Source organism: Giraffa tippelskirchi, chromosome 14, assembly GCF_054371585.1.
Source record: "Giraffa tippelskirchi isolate mGirTip1 chromosome 14, T2T-mGirTip1v1.2.pri, whole genome shotgun sequence".
NCBI lineage: Eukaryota > Metazoa > Chordata > Mammalia > Artiodactyla > Giraffidae > Giraffa > Giraffa tippelskirchi.
Genome location: NC_137288.1, coordinates 65,212,364 through 65,229,809, shown reverse-complemented (window position 1 = coordinate 65,229,809; position 17,446 = coordinate 65,212,364). Strand labels below are relative to the sequence as shown.

The 17,446-nt window shown below is 40.3% G+C and overlaps 1 protein-coding gene across 1 annotated transcript in view; it reads right to left on the bottom strand.

The window, feature by feature from the left end:
* LOC145534530 (uncharacterized) overlaps positions 1 to 6,534 on the bottom strand; it is a 58,735-nt gene extending 52,201 nt beyond the window's left edge. The window contains exon 1 of the mRNA XM_081562241.1: positions 6,353 to 6,534. The gene's annotated coding sequence lies outside the window, so the exon portion shown is untranslated. The remainder of the gene's footprint in view (positions 1 to 6,352) is intronic.
* Between the last annotated feature and the right edge of the window lie 10,912 nt (positions 6,535 to 17,446).

The window sequence follows — 17,446 nt, the reverse complement described above, 5'->3', positions numbered from 1 at the left end:
CTTGCTTCATCCCTGCCTGGCATTTCGCATGAAGCAGGGTGACAATATACAGCCTTGACGTACTCCTTTCCCGATTTGAAACCAGTCTGTTTTTCCATGTCCAGTTCTAACTGTTGCTTCTTGACCTGTGTACAGATTTCTTAGGGGGCAGGTCAGGTGGTCTGGTATCCCCATCTCTTTAAGAATTTTCCACAGTTTGCTGTGATTCCTACAGTCAAAGGTTTTGGCGTAATCAGTAAAGCAGAAATAGATGTTTCTTCTAGAACTCTCTTGTTTTTTTGATGATCCAACAGATGTTGGCAATTTGATCTCTGGTTCCTCTGCCTTTTCTAAATCCAGCTTGAACATCTGGAAGTTCACTGTTCAAGTACTATTGAAACGTGTCTTGGAGAATTTTGAGCATTACTTTGCTAGCGTGTGAGATGAATGCAATTGTGCAGTGGTTTGAACACTCTTTGGCATTGCCTTTCTTTGGGATTGGAATGAAAATTGACCTTATTTAGCAGTAGGTAAAGTTACTAAATGACAAATAAAAGCTGCTTTTAGCCTTTAATGACTTTAACATGATTATTTATATGTTTAATTACAAAATATGAAACTCTATTGCAGATTGGGCTTCCCTGGTGGCTCAGCATTAAAGAATCTACCTGCCGTGCAGGAGACTTGGGTTCAATCCCTGGGTCAGGAAGATCCCCTGGAGAAGGAAATGGCAATCCACTCCAGTATTTTTGCCTGAGAATCCCAAGGACAGAGGAGCCTGACAGGCTAAAGTCCATGTGGTTGCAAGAGTCGGACACAATTTAGCAACTAAACCACCACATTGCAGGTTACCACCACTGTCCTGCTGCAGGTCTTTGTAGTATACATCATATTACTTCTATAAAAGTAAAAGAAAATCTTATTTGTGAAACACACCTCATCTAGCACTTCATTTGAGAGTATGTTTTCGTTGCTGTCCAGTCGCCCAGACTCTTTGCGACCCCATGGACTGCATCATGCCAGGCCTCCCTGTCCCTCACCATCTCCCAAAGTTTGCCCAAGTTTGTGTCCATTGCATTGGTGATGCCACCCAGCCGTCTCATCCTCTGATGCCTTCTTCTCCTTCTGCCCTCAATGTTTTCCGGCATCAGGGACTTTTCCATTGAGTTGGCTGTTTGCCTGAGATAATCAAAATACTAGAGCTTCAGCTTCAACAACAATCCTTCCAATGAATATTCAGGGTTGATTTCCCTTAAGATTGACTGGCTTGATCTCCTTGCTGTCCAAGGGACTTTCAGGAGTCTTCTGTGCACCACAGTTCAAAGGCATCTATTCTTTGGCACTCCGTCTTCTTTATGGTCCAACTCTCACAACTGAATGTGACCACTGGGAAGACCATAGCCTTGACTATATGGACTTTTATCGGCAGAGTAATATCTCTGCTTTTCAACACACTGTCTAGATTTGTCATAGCTTTACTGCCAAAAAGCAATCGTCTTCTGATTTCATCTGCAGTGACTTTAGATCCCAAGAAAAGGAAATCTGTCACTACTTCCACATTTTCCCCTTCTATTTACCATGAAGTAATGAGACTGGATGCCATGATCTTAGTTTTTTAAAATATATTTAGTTTTAAGCCAGCTCTTTCACTCTCCTCCTTCACCCTCATCAAGAGGCTCTTTAGTTCCTCTTTGCTTTCTGCCATTAGAGTGATATCATCTGCATGTCTGAGGTTTTTGATGTTTCTCCCGACCATCTTGATTCTGGTTTGTAACTCATCCAGCCCGGCATTTCTCATGATGTGCTCAGCATATAGGTTAAACAAACAGGGTGACTCCAGACAGACCTGTTGTACTCCTTTCTCAATCTTGAACCAATCAGTTGTTCCATACAGGGTTCTAACTCTTGCTTCTTGACCTGCATACAGGTTTCTCAGGAGACAGGTAAGATGGTCCGGTATTCCCATCTCTTTAAGAATTTTCCACACTTTGTTATGATCCACACAGTCAAAGGCTTTAGCGTAGTCAATGAAACAGAGGCAGATGTTTTTCTGGAATTCCCTTGCTTTCTCCATGATCCAGCGAGTGTTGGCAATTTGATCTCTGGTTCCTCTGCCTTTTCTAAACCCAGCTTGAACATCTGGAAGTTCTTGGCTCACATAATGCTGAAGCCTAGCATGCAACATTTAAGCATGACTTTACTAGCATGGGAGATGAGTGCAATTGTCCGATGGTTAGTACTACCCTTCTTGGGAATTAGAATGAGGATTGCCCTTTTCCAGTCCAGCGGCCACTGCTAAGTCTTCCAGATTTGCTGACATACTGAATGCAACACCTTGTTGGCATCATCCTTTAGGGTTTTGAATAGCTCTACTGGAATTCCATCCCATCCACTAGCTTTATTAACAGTGGTGCTTTCTAAGGCCCACTTGACTTCACATTTCAGAATGTCTGGCTCTGGGTGACTGACCACACCATCGCATGTGAGGGTATACAGGCTGGTAGAAATTTTCAATTTTTTAAAACTAACGTGCCTTTCCCTTACTCTTATTGATCTGAAAAACTACTTCATAAAGATTTACAACTGGCATTTTTATTTATCTTTTAATTTTTACCTTATATTGGATTATAGTTGATTTACAATGTTGTGTTAGTTTCAGATGTACAACAAAGTGATACAATGTATGTACATGTGTATATATATTCGTGTGTGTATATGCATATACATGTATCTGTGTATATCTGTGTGCTCAGTTGCTCAATCACGTCCGATACTTTGCGGCCCATGCACTGTAGCCCACCAGGCTCCTTTGTCCATGGAATTTTCCAGTAAGATTACTGAAGTGGATTGCATTTCCTCCTCCGGGGGATCTTCCCAACCCAGAGACTGAACCCGCGTCTCTTGTGTCTCCTGCACTGGTAGGTGGATTCTTTACCACTGGTGCCATCTGGGAAACCCAAACATGTATCTAATACTTTTCAAATTATTTTCCTATCTAGGTTATTACAGAATATTGAGCCAAGTTCCCTGTGCTACATAGTAGGTTCTTGCTGGTTATCTATTTTAAATATAACAATGTGTTTATAAATGGTATTTTTAGCTCATGTTTTCTATTCAATAAATGACAAAGAAAATATACATACTTGATAATACTGTGCACTGCAATATTTTTTTATAGGACATGGAACTCTACATCAATTTTTACGTGGGTGAGAAGACAAGTGAAAATAAAAGCTTAAACCATGGCCAGATCATAGCAGTCTTATGGTTGGGCAATCTCTGATGTAATATTTGATCAATATAATATTACTAACCTTATAGAGATAGATGTCTGTGCCTATTTTGGTGGACATACCACTGGAATCAAATATTATTATCCCCACTTCACTGATAAGACACATTCGTTTAAGTGAACTTTTATGAACCCAAATTAAGATTAGAGTGTGTGGCCCTCAGGCTCCCGATTCATTTATTGTCAGTAGTCATGAATTAAGCTTCCCTTGTGGCTCAGCTGGTAAAGAATCCACCTGCCATGCAGGAGACCTGGGTTCATTCCCTGGGTTGGGAAGATCCCCTGGAGAAGGAAAAGGCTACCCATTCCAATATTCTGGCCTGGAGAATTCCATTGACTGTATAGTCCATGGGGTCACAAAGAGTCGGACATGACTGAGCGACTTTCACTTTCTTTCTTTTCTTTCATGAATTAAGCATCTAATGTGTACCACACTGCACCCTAAGAAGGATGGGGATGAAAGGTGAAAGATAATTCAGAGGTTAAATTTATTGGAAAGACAATACAGCTGTTGAAGCTTTAGAAACTCTGTTGACATACACTGAGTATCCATCAGGGAAGTATGGAGGTTTACTGGAAGCAAGGCTAGGGTGGTGCTGACACCTGGAATTTGACCTGCCCACGAGGACAAAGACTGCTGGAAGTCAGGCTCCCAGTAACAGCAAGGACTTGGCAACTCCCAGGGCGGAGATGTGGTTCACGGTCTACGCTGTGCAAACGCAGACAAGTGGTAGGACTAGAATACCTGGGAGGCTCACAAAGCGAGATGTCAGCATCAGCCATGCAGATCAGAATCCTCCGCGGAGAGCGGGGCCCTGGGTCTGGGTGCTGAGGTTCACTGAAAAGACGACACAAAAGCACAAGGCAGGTCTCGTGAATCAACCACAGCAGACAGACTGGTTATTAAAATGAGAACTCAGAGTCGAAATTAAAGAAAAACTCAAGTCTACAAGGTGAGGCAACGAGAGAAACTGGGGCTTGCAAGATTCAGAACCATAATTAGGTTACCAGAAACGAGGACCCATGGGGGACTGAGGTCAACCCTAAACCTAGGATTAAATTAACATCCAAGGTCTCATTGGTGGGAGAGTGGACCCAGGGTACAGTGGACAGTTCAGGGCTCAGAAGTCCCAGAATTCAAAGGTGAAGCTTTGTTTATTTCATCAGCCTCACTTGGGGTGGGAGGTCGGGTGTAACAGATGAGAGCTATATGGGCTGAAGCAGTTCATAGAACCTCTACCTGAGTCAGGTTTGGACCTGAAACAATGACGGCAACTAAGGTAGGACCAGAGGAGGATGCAGTGAATTTAGCTTTGAGGAGCAGGTGGGGAGAGGGCAGCCAGGCAGGGTAGTGAGAAGAAGCGGAGGATAAATCCAATGGGTGTGATGTTTGAAATACCAGGAAAGCCAAGGCAGTGGTCTTTAAGGGATGAAACTGGTCATGGTTTGCAAGAGACAAATTCTGATCCGTATCTTAAAGGTCTTCAAATACCTGGATGCATAGAGAGAGGAGGAAGGATAACTCATGGAAGATAGCAGCTGAGACACGTGGAGAAGCAGAAAGAGGCAAGGAACTGGGGGAAATTTTGAAGAGCAATCTAGGTATCCTATGAGGCCACAATGGAAAGATAGATATTAGATCAAATAGACAAAGGGAATAGGCAAATGTCAGGATGTGAAGTTTACAACATGAATTGAGAGTGAACCAAATAATAATATTTTGTATAAGAAAATAAATGAAAATTGTTTGGAAAAACTAATTTTGTACCCAGTAGCGTGAGTAGAAAAGGAAAAACTTTTACTATTCCTGAATTAATTCCAGTTGCAACACTGTTATTCATACTGCTGTCTACCTTTTGTGTCTCCTGCTGTGTGTTGGACCTGAAATATAAATAATGATCCCATCAGCTTGCAGAAGAAGGACAACACATAACTGGCCTCCCACTTCCACACATGGTCTTCTCCATTGCATATTTCACAAGGCAGCCAGGAAGAAAAGAATGAAATAATGCCATTTGTAGCAACACAGGCAGACCTAGAGATTATCACACTAAGTGAAATAAGTCACACAGAGAAAGACAAATATGGTATCACTTATATGTGAAATCTTACAAAACAGAAATAGACCCACAGACATAGAAAACAAATTTATGGTTACCAAAGGGGAAAGAGGAAGAGAAGGGATAAATTAGGAGTTTGGGATTAACAGATACTTACTATTATATGTAAAATAGATAAACAACAAGGACCTACTGCATAGCAGAGGGAACCATATTCAATATCTTGTATGGAAAAGACTGTGATGCTGGGAAAGATTGAAGGCAGGAGGAGAAGGGGACGACAGAGTATGAGATGGTTGGATGGCATCACTGACTCTATGGACATGAGTTTCAGTAAGCTCCAGGAGTTGGTGATGGACAGGCAAGTCTGGCGTGCTGCAGTCCATGGGGTCACAGAGTTGGACACGACTGAGTGACTGAACTGAACTGAATAACTTATAATGGAAAAGAATCTAAAGAAGAATATATATGCACACATATACGTGTTTGGAGAAGGAAATGGCAACCCACTCCAGTGTTCTTGCCTGGAGAATCCCATGGACGGAGGGGCCTGGTGGGCTACAGTCTATGGGGTTGCAAAGAGTCAGACACGACTGAGCAACTAACACACACATACGTGTGTATCTATAACTGAATCACTTTGCTGTATTCCTGAAACTAACACAACATTGCAAATGAACTATGCTTCACCTAAAAAAAAAAAAAAGAAACTGTGTTTCATCTGTCAGGAATATAAATAGAAATGCCAAGCTGAAAACAAACATTTAGAAGAAAACAAAGATCTTCAATCCTTTGTTTTATTTTACTGGAAGTATAATTTATCAGAGAAATATATATCAATATCACATTAATACTATATCACATCAATATCACATTAATATTAGAAGAGAGTCTTTTAATAATAAATTTGGGTTTAATTTCTAAGTCTCCACTCTAGGGAAGGATTGTTCTTAAACTATTTATTGTTGTTCAGTCACTCACCCATGTCCGACTTTTTGCAACACCATGCACAGCCCCCCACCATCTCCTGAAGCTTGCTCAAATGTCCATTGAGTCAGTGATCCCATCCAATCATCTCATCCTCTGTCGTCCCCTTCTCCTCCTGCCTTCAATCTTTCCCAGCATCAGAGTCTTTTCTAACGATTGGGCTCTTCACATCAGGTGGCCAAAGTATTGGAGCTTCACCTTCAGCATCAGTCCTTCCTATGAATATTCAGGGTTGATTTCCGTTAGGATGGACTGGTTAAACTTTGTCTAACAGTAAAAGAAGGAAATGTCCACCAACTTCTCAGATACTCTTATACCTGGACCTCTCCAGTTAAAAAACAATTTTTTAAGAAGGTAATCGAAATCTGTTAAACATTTACCTCTACCCAAAGTGAAAGCGAGACACATGTAGGGGCCTGTTTATATCTGAGAAACACTAAAAGACTGATTTAAATCCCCTCCTTTCTGACTCTGACGGCGCTTGCAAGTCCCATTAATAGGTTCCCCCAGAGCCTCCCAGCAATGTGTGTTGTAACAGTGCTAAGTATTGATCCTCACAACTTCTCTGGCTAATTCAGATTCTTATTTGGCAGCATGAAAGTCTGGCTGAGACTGCCCTCGTCGGAGTTCAGTTCCTGTTGGCTCTTTTCACTTGGAGAATTGCTTATCCTTTCTGAGTATCTATTTTCTTATTTGTCAGATGCTGGAAATAAAGACACTTGACTTATAAGACTCACAGAAGGATTGGTGCAAATAAAAAGGCTTTGCAATTTATGAAACACTGTGCAAATGCAGGACAAAAGTGAGAAGCTGGATGCCAGAGCTAGACTGCTGTGTGAGCTTGGGCCATTTAATTAAAGGCCCTGACCCTGCAAATCCTCAGCTGGATAATTAGGGTGATGGGAGAACAGGGCTTTCGTGAAGCAAACATAAGATAATGTTTGTAAAGTAGTTAGAACACAGCTTGCCATATAGTAAAAGCCATATAAGAGTCTGAGATGATGATTCTAACATTGATGATGAGGTGGTGATGCTGTAAATATTGCTTATTAGTATTATTGGACAGGCAACAGGACAGATAAAGAATGCAAGCTCTGGAGTCTAATTTGAGTTTAAATCCAAAACCTGAGATCCAAAGTAAGTTTCTTTTAAAAAAATTATTTTAGCATTGAGGTATAGCCAATTAAAAATGTGATAGTTTCAGGTGAACAGTGAAGGGATTCAGCCATACATGTACTCCTCTGAGTCTTTGGGTTTTTTATAATCCCTAAAGTGATGGATAATATAATAATAGTAATAATAAAAAGTAGTCTTAAGGGGAAAAATTAAAAAGAAGATGTGATTTTATTTTTTAAATTACTTTGTCTTTATCAGAAGCAATGTAGCATAGTGATTAAGAACTCTGGAGTCGAAAGATTGAGGGTTGAATTTTTATCTCTGACTCTTATAAACAGGCTAATATCTGGCAATTTTCTTTACGCCCTAGCCTCTATTTCTTCACAAGAAAGAGTACACCTATATCAAAGGATAATTGTAAGGACTAAATAAGATGATAATGTATATAAGGTCTGTGTGCAATGCCTGGTACTTGTTCAGTTTTAAAATCTGTGATGACTGATAAGCTTGTTGCCACTCAGGCTTTCATGGCTGAGGTCAAGGAAAAAGTTGAGGTGAGAACACATCTGATATCTTTGGAAGGAATGATGTATGTCTCACTGCAGAAAATAGGGACCCTGTTTTAGGGAGGGACATCCTAGTTTGGGAGTCTCAGGGGGCGGCTCCTTGAAAACCTAGAAGAACCAAATAGTGAGCAACAAAACAGACCCAAGAGGCAGCAACGGTCACCCCAGGTCACCTTGCACCACAGTGTAGTCTAGGCTTCGGCTGAAGAAAGCTTGGAGATGGAGCAAAATGAATGGCTGCCCTCACAATTCAGAAGAGGCATATTTTCATTTGGGTCTGAATCAAAACCAGAAGAAGCATGAAGTGCAGGCAGATTGGAATGTTGCAACAGAACTGAGCACACGGGCTCAGTCTACCACTAACTTAGCCATGCGAATTCTTGCAAAAATGTGGCCCTCCCAGAACAATATTTTCCCCATCTGTTAAATAATGTGTTAAGACCAGATGGTACTTACAATCTCCTTCTGTTCAACGGTAGATGAATTTGCAAGCAAGAAAGTCGTTTTAAGTAACTCCACCAGATCCAGGTCTTTCATTGTTCACTTTGCTCTCAGACCTAAAAGGTAAGACTCTTTTTTTTTTTTTGGCATCAAGAGTTAAGTTCAGACCCTCCTTCAAAGGCCTCTAAGCAGTGGTGGGGTACAGTATAGGGCGAACGCTGGAATCCGGTACACCCAACTAAACAGCCAACCACCATCAATAATCAGTCAAGATCAGAGTTCTCCCTGGAGGTGAGGACTCAGAGAGAAGGGCTCGAGGTGAGGTGAATACGCCTTCAGGAACACAGATCTGAATCAAGTCACCGAGCAAAGAGGAAAACCCAGGGGGTGAGGACAGTCCAGAGAAGAGAGCAAAAAGAAGAGCCTCAGTCAGTCTCAGAGGCAGGAGGGGAAGACGGTGATTGTGTGAGAATAGAAAGTTGATGAGTTTTTTCTTTCAAATTAATAAAATATAGACAGAAGTATTACATATATATGCAGAAGTACTACATATATATGCAGAAGTACTATATTTATATGCAGAAGTATGTATATATATTCACATATATATATATGTGATAGTACCAAGACATTTTTGAATCAAGGGCTAGAAAAGAAAAAGTTCAATGTCAACCAAGTCACAGCAATTGCAACTGAGAAAGCGATACTGCACAACACGTGACTGGTTAGGAGACAGCCACTCCCCGAGCCTCCGCAGAGCAGTTTACATGCCTTGCAAAGCTACTGCAGACCCAAGTCAAAAAATCTTCCAGCCGTTCATATTGAAAAAGGTCCGATCCATCATCAGAGTGTATCGGGTCACTGTCTCCGACCCGCTTTCTCTAAAATTAAAATTTTAATTTTAATTTAAAAAAATAAAATGTTTTTCAATTTTGTTTTGTTTTTCTGGCCCCTTCCCCCCCAAACCCCCTCCATCAGGAAATGTGCTCTTTGAACATCAGAAGGGAAGCCAGTGCGTCTGGTTCAGAGCCTGGTCAGGGGCCTGGTCCAGGTGCGTGGAGTGTAGGGATTCTCAGGAAGGCAAAAAGGATGCAGGTGGAGTCCGCCAGGTACCCTCGATGGCCCTAGGGGGTGTGGGTGCAGGGCCTGGCTGAGGGGCGAGGTGAGGATGCGCTGGGTGCCTAGAGCATCCAGGAGGGTCAGGGATGAGCATAACCAGGCCCCATCCACTGCTGCCCCCCTCCGCCCCAACTCTTCCCAGAGGAAGCCTGATTTTGCTGGATCTTAGCAAACGCCTGGGTATCTCAGGGGCTGCAGTCCCCTCCTTTGAAATTCACTCCTAAGAAATCTGGTTCAAGACGCCTATCAAGCACACCCCGATCATCACTGATTCTCAAAGAATTCTGTGATGTTTAATTTCTTGAGTTGAGTGGTGGCTGCTGGGTATTATGTTCCTCTTTGTAATGTTTTAATATCTGAAATACTTTATACTTAATCTGTAAAGGAAAAGCTAGAAAGTTTTTCGGGGGGAAAAAAATTACTGTTTTTGAAATAGGCTTAGAAGAAGGGGAAAATTCCATATATTGTTTTAAAGAGAAGTAAAAGCACTTATTGGAGAGGGAAATGGCAACCCACTCCAGTGTTCTTGCCCGGGAAATCACATGGACAGGTGGGCTGGAGTCCACGGGGTCGCAAAAGAGTCGGACACGACTGCCCATGCACAAATGTCTGTTAAGTAACCGATTTACCCTGCTCTGAACTTCCCACCCACCCTCCATCCCATCCATCCCGGGCACCACAGAGCCCTGAGCTGAGCTCACTGTGCCACACAGCGATGAGCTCAGCTCTCTGATTTACACATGGTGGTGTATACACGTCAGTGCTACCCTCTCTGGTCATCCCATCCCCTCTTCCCCACTGTGTCCACACGTCTGCTTCTCTACTCCTGCTCTGCATATGGGTTCATCTGAACCATTTTTCTAGATTCCACATACATGCGCTAATATACGATATTTGTCCTTCTCTTTTTGATTTACTTCACGCTGCTTGTTTTTTAAAGATTTGAAGCATTTCTAATTTTGTTATTTTCTAGAAAAGCCATCACCTTGATTGACTAATGCCTTATTAAAGGCAACTTCTTTTAATCTTAATATTTTAACATTATGAAGATCCAGTTCTGAGGATTCAGAAACATCTGGAGACCGTATTTTAGAGTCATATGAACTATAATTAATAGGCTTTTTTTAAATGCCTTCTTTGTTGAATGACTGTTCCATCATTCAACAAATATTTATTGAGCAACATGACTTTCTTCTTTATTCTATCTCCTGGGTGGAGAAAAATATTTCTCCACACAGTTACAAATTATCCTTCAAACCATCCAGTTCTAACTACATTTCCGTATTTGTTTCTATCACCAGGGCAAATGTCAAACCTAAAACAAGGAGATCAAACCAGTCAATTGTAAAGGGAATCAGTCCTGAATATTCATTGGAAGGACTGATGCTAAAGCTGAAACTCCAATACTTGAGCCACCTGATGTGAACTGACTCAGTTGAAAAGACCCTGATGCTGGGGAAGATTGAAGGCAGGAGGAGAAGGGGACGACAGAGGATGAGATGATTTGATGGCATCACTGACTCAATGGACATGAGTTTGAGCAAGCTCCGGAAGTTGGTGATGGACAGGGAAGCCTGGTGTGCTGCAGTCCATGGGGTCGCAAAGTTTTAGAATTGGCCTCAAAAAAACAATGAATTATACACCAAAATCTAGACATCAAATTTTTAAAAATGTTTTTAAAAGTAGCTAAAGTTATGCATGGTTACAACTGCATATTATTATGATTATAGTTATATATTCCCAGGAAAATACTGATATTTTAGATTAATAACACACAGAGTAAAAATTTCAACTATGCTCACAGATAGTACAAAAGTAGATCAGATTTCTGATTTATAGGTAATCACTGACAAGTTAATAAATTGCCTTTCCCTTACCAATTATATTCACTGTAGTGGAACAAATGAAGCAAATTAACATAGCTTAAAGCCTCTAGGAGTCATTTGGCAAAGTTGGGAGACACTTATAATTATCGCAAAAAAGGAGGGGTTGAGGCTTCCCCGGTGACTCAGCAGTAAAGAATCTGCCTGCAATGCAGGAGACATGGGAGAGAGACATAGGTTCAATCCCTTGGTCGGGAAGATCCCCTGGAGAAGGAAATGGCAAATCACTCCAGTATTCTTGCCTGGGAAATCCCATGGACAGAGGAGCCTGGCGGGCTGCAGTCCAGGGAATCACAAAGAGTCAGACACGACTGAGCGTGCTTGCATTAGGAGGGGTTGTTATTGGCATCTACTGGTAGAGACCAGGAATGCTGTTAAACATCCCCAAATAACAAAGAACTGTTTAACCCAAAATGTGAATAGTCCCAGGGCTGAGAAACTGCTCTAGCACATAAAAAGCATGAAAAAGCCATTGAAAAATGGAAAAGATAAGTAAAGGATTTGTTTCAAAGAGCGATGAAAACATGATGTTTGCTCAGCAACAAAACTAACCCATGATGCTATGTGTGGCCTCCGGGCAAGAGGATTGCAAGGGGTCCACAGATGTGAAAGTTTCCATAGTAACAAACATGACCATTGAGTTTAATTCACCTGAAAGCAACTAGGTTATCATTGGCCAACCAAATGAATGGATTTTAAACAGAATAGGAATTAAACTGAATTGTCTTTAAAATCTGGCTACATATTTTGAAAGTACCACTGCTGTGCTGTGCCCAGCCATGTCCAACTCTTTGCCACCCCATGGACTGCAGCCCTCCAGGCTCCTCTGTCCATGGGATTTCCCAGGCAGGTCCCCTCTGATGCCAGGTGCAACCGTATGACTAAGTTCTGCATAATGAGGTATCAGCTGAGTTAAGTCAGCAGCAACAAAGTTAGTCATTTAAAAAGGAGGGGCATACATACCCCCTTTTATTTTTTCACTTCTTGACAGCTGGAATGAGGACATGAAGGTACATCATCTCAGGTCCTATGTTTAAGGACAACACCCTAAGGATGATGGAGCAACAGGAGGCTAGGTGAGAAGACCATGGATCAATTCCATACAGCAAACCTCAAGAGCAGCCTAAAGCACTGCCTTCTATGGTATTGATATCCACATCTTAATTTGGCACTGGGGTACCATAAACATCACTGACTCAATGGACATGAGTTTGAGCACGTTCAGGGAGATGGTGAAGGACAGGGAAGCCTGGCGGGCTGCAGTCGATGGGGTCACCAAGGGGTCGGACACGACTGAGTGACTGAACAACAACAAACCATAAACCATAAACCATAAACACAGAGCAAACAAGATCCCATAAGCGTGTGATTGAACCTCTGTGCTATCCAGTAGCCTGAAAAGTGGTACATTATTCTATTACTTCTGCAGAAACTTTTAATTCCCACCCTCAAAATCCTACATACATGACCCAATTATTAGGTTCCAAAGAAAATATAAAACTAAACATTTAAAAAATCATGTTATCATATAAAACCATGTATTGTGATTAAAAATAATATTTTTAAGATTTTAAAGATATTTTTGATGTGGACCATTTTTTAAATCTTTATTGAATGTGTTGCAATATTGCTTCTGTTTTATGTTCTGTTTTTTTTTGGCACAAGACATGTGGGATCTTAGCCCCCGATCAGGGATCGAACTTGCACCCCCTATAAGACTTAACCACAGACCATCGGGAAAGTTCCCTACATTCTGGCCCAGCTCTAAAAGATCATGATGGGCAAGGCTAGTGGAGGAGAAAAAGGAGGTTTTCATAGACAAGTAGAAAGGGAAAGCCTCAAAGAGAAGGATAGAGATTGATATCAATAGAAATAGGTCTGTCTGAGTAAATAGCAGACAGAAATGTTATCGAATAATCCCAGGAATATAGAAGTTAAATGACAGCATGAGACTTGTGATATTTTATGTAGAAAGGGCAAGCCAAACAGGAAAATACTGTGAAATTATATTTGGATAACTAAAGTTAAGCATGCTTACCCACTGATACAAGACAGAAACTTTGTTGATTGCAATAAGCCATGTTCAAAAGCATATATACTATGAAATTACATTTATGTGAATAAAAGACAGTTAAAATTAATCTATGGTGACAGAATTCCAAATGATAATTACCTCTGTGGAAATGGAGCACTGGTATTAGAAATAAGGAATTTCTAGGGTGATGGGCATGTTTTATACATCAATCTAGACATACGTGTATGTGCTGTGCTCAGTCATGTCCAGCTCTTGGAGACCCAACGCACTGTAGCTTGCCAGGCTCCTCTGTTCATGGAGTTTTCCTGGCAAGAATACTGGGGCAGATTGCCATTTCCTCCTCCAGGGGATCTTCCTGACCCAGGGATCGAAACCACATCTCTTGTGTCTCCTTGCATTGGTAGATGGATTCTTTACCACTGTGCCACCTGGGAAGCCCAATCTAATATATACATACATGTATAAAGTTTATTGAAAATTTAATTTAAAAAGAGGGAAACCAAAAAATTACACTTATACTTTATTCTATTGATATTTTCATTTATAATTTTAAGATAATGTTAGCTCATTAACTTTGAGCATTTATACTTTTCAGTATAAACTTAAAAATAATATAAATTTTCTTTGGAATTCATTTGGAGGAAATATATTTTCATTACCGTACAGTTCTTAGAATCTTCTAATTTCTGTTTTTTATTTGACTCAATTTATTTTGAAATTTTAAAAATATTCTCCAGTGTTAGGGCTCTTCTAGTTAATGTTTAAATTTTGCTTCTAATTTAATTGTTTATGATAAGAGAAAATGACTGGAATAATATGAATTCTGGAATTTATTGAGAGTTATATGTGGTCAATTTTTGCATGTGTCCCCTGTCAGTTTGAGAAACACGTGTATTCACTTACTGTGGAGTGAGAAAACTATACATTGATTCACCCATTCAGGAGTTCTAACTTCTAAAACTGTACTTCAATAATCTGTGTTGCTTTAAACCATAAAGTTTATGGTAGTTACAGCAACAACAGAAAATAATATAGATATTGAGTCCTGGAAGTGGAGTACTGTGATAACAAGTTCCTAAATAAGTGGAAGTTGCTTTGGAACTAAGCAATGAAAAGAGGTTGGAAAAAAATTTGAGAGGCATGATACAAGAATCTGAGATTGCCTTGAACAGATCTCAGATGATATATGGTCAACATCCTTCTCTATGGATGCTAATAACTCTGCTATTGCAGTTTCAGAAGCATGATAGAGGAGACTTATTTATCTTAGAGAATAACTGAATCATCATAAACAGACTGTTGTTAGAAAAATGGATGTCAAAAGTGCTGCTGGTAAGGGCTCAGGTGAAAGTGAGAAGCACGTTGTTGGAAAGGAACAGAAATTGGATCCTTGTTACACGGTGGCATGAACTTAGCTGAATGGTATCCTTCACAATTTAGTTATGTGGAAAGCAGAATTGTAAGCAATGAACTTGGACATTTAGCTGAAGAGATTTCCAAGCAAAACGTAGAAGGTGTGAACTGGTTTGTCCTTATTATTTATAGTAAAATGCAAGAGGAAACAGAAATTTAGGGAAGAACTGTTAAGCATTAAAAAAAAAAAAATGAGGAGTTGATGATTTGGGAAATTCTCAGCCTGTCCAGATTGCAGAAGATGCTAAAAATAGGGGAGTAACTGTTAGGAAAGCACGTTAGAAAGAGCCAGGAGTATAGCTGGACCACCTTTTACTAGCGCCTTGGACGGAGAGAAAGTCAGAGTATTCAGTCATAGAGACAGCTCTCTGAAGAACTTGCGATGCATGGATTCTCTCAATCATCTCAGCAGAAGCCAGGAGTAGAGATGGGAATTTTTTCAGGAAAGATCTGTGGAGGAATCGCTTGTCTAATGAAGTCACATACACAGAGGACCACAAGAACTCTATACCAGCAGGAACACTGCCAGCTTGGATTGCAAGGGAAAGAGACAGGATGAAATAAAAGAAGTTACTTTCACTCTCAAAATTCTTCAGGCAGGAGACAGGCTGACAACACTGTTCAGCTGCAAACATACGCTACTTTTCAAGAAAAAGGGAAAATGACTGCTTTTCAAGTAAAAGGGTGAGACAGCAGATCCAGAAGGTGGAGCCTCAAGCCAAAGGGGTATTTCCAGGCCTTGAAATCTAATGGAGTTTTTCTGTCTGGATCTCCAAATTGCTTGGAATCAGTGGCTACATTTTTCTTTCATTTTCTCTTTTTTGGAATGGGACTAGCTATAAATGCTATGTTACGCCCGGCTCACCATTGTACTTTGGAAGCAGATAACTTGTCTTCTAGTTTAGCAGGTCCACAGATGAAAAGCTATTTTGTCCCAGAATGGATTATATTCAGAGCTTTATCCATGACTTATTTTAAGATGACTTAGATGATGAAATTGGGGATTTTTAGGTTCATGAAGCTTAGATGATATTTTGGACTTGAGCTGATGCTTTAAGGGGTTGAGATTGAAAGTTTGGGATGGAGTGAATGTATTTTATATTTGGATGGATAAGAATCATTGGGGGGGCAGCAAATGAACAATGTTAGTCTGAATAATAGCCTCCCAAATGTATACATCTTAATCCTCATATTATCTTACTTGGCAAAAGAGACTTTGCAGATGGAATTAAATTAAAAATCTTGAGATGGGAAATCATCTTGAATAATCAAGATGAACCAAATGTAACTACAATTTACTTATAAAAGTAACTTTTTAAGTCTTACTTATAAAAACAAGAAGATCAGTAAAAGAGAGAGGGATGATGACAAAAGCAGGGGTTGAAGTGATGTAAAAGAAGGAGCCATGAGCCAAGGACTGCTGGCATCCTCAAGAAGCTAAGAAAGACCAAAAAAAAAAAAACAAAAAACAGACTCTCCTCAGAGATAATGATTGTTATTATCTCTATTTTAAAAATAATAAAATTGCATTTTAAGTCCTTAAATTTTTGGCAATTTGGCAGTACGAGAAAACTAACACACAAGTCAATTAACATTTATCCATACATGGACTGAAGCCTGTCAGGCTTCTCTGTCCTTGGAATTCTCCAGGCAAGAATACTGGAGTTAGTATTCTTCTCCAGGGGATCTTCCCAACCCAGAGATCGAACCTGAGTCTCCTGCATTGTAGGTGGATTCTTTACCATCTGAGCTGCCAGGGAAGCCCTATATATCTATTTATGTAGGTAGGTATTTATGCAGCAGATATTTATTGTACACCTATTATACCACAAACTGGAAAAAAATCTTACTACCATTTTAAAAAGTGTGTGTGTGTGTGTGTGTGTGTGTGTGTGTGTGTGTGTGTGTGTGTGTGTGTGTGTGTGTGTGTGTGTGTGTGTGTGTGTGTGTGTGTGTGTGTGTGTGTGTGTGTTTAACTGAAATGACTTGGAGAGAAAGAAATTTCAATTTGTGTAAGTAAAATCCAGATTAAAGTATTCAAATACAATTATTTCAAGTATGTAGAATTTATGGTAAAAATAATACTTCTATTGAATTAATTTAAAAATTATTTCTAATTAGCATGGGCCATATTGAAATTTTTATTTAGAAGTTTTTGCTTAAACACACATCCTTTCTTTCTTCCCTATTTGGTAAGCAAAATATTCCCTCCTCACCCCTGCCAGAATGTAACCATATAATACATAGCAGTGCATTCTTTATGGGTTTGAATGAAGCTGCTGCTTTTTATAGTGTGTATACAGTGTGTACAACAGACTGAATACTTGTGTCCCCCAAATTTATATGCTAAATATTAACCCGCAATATTATGGAATTTGGAGACAAAGCCTTTGAAAGGTAATTAGGTTATAATGGTAAAGCCCTCATGAATAGGGTGAGGGTCCTTATAAGAGACCCCAAAACTGCCTTCCCCTTTCACTTCATGAAGCCACAGAGAAAAGGCAGCTGTTGATGAACCAAGAAATTCTCACTAGATATTAAATCTGCCGGGCTCT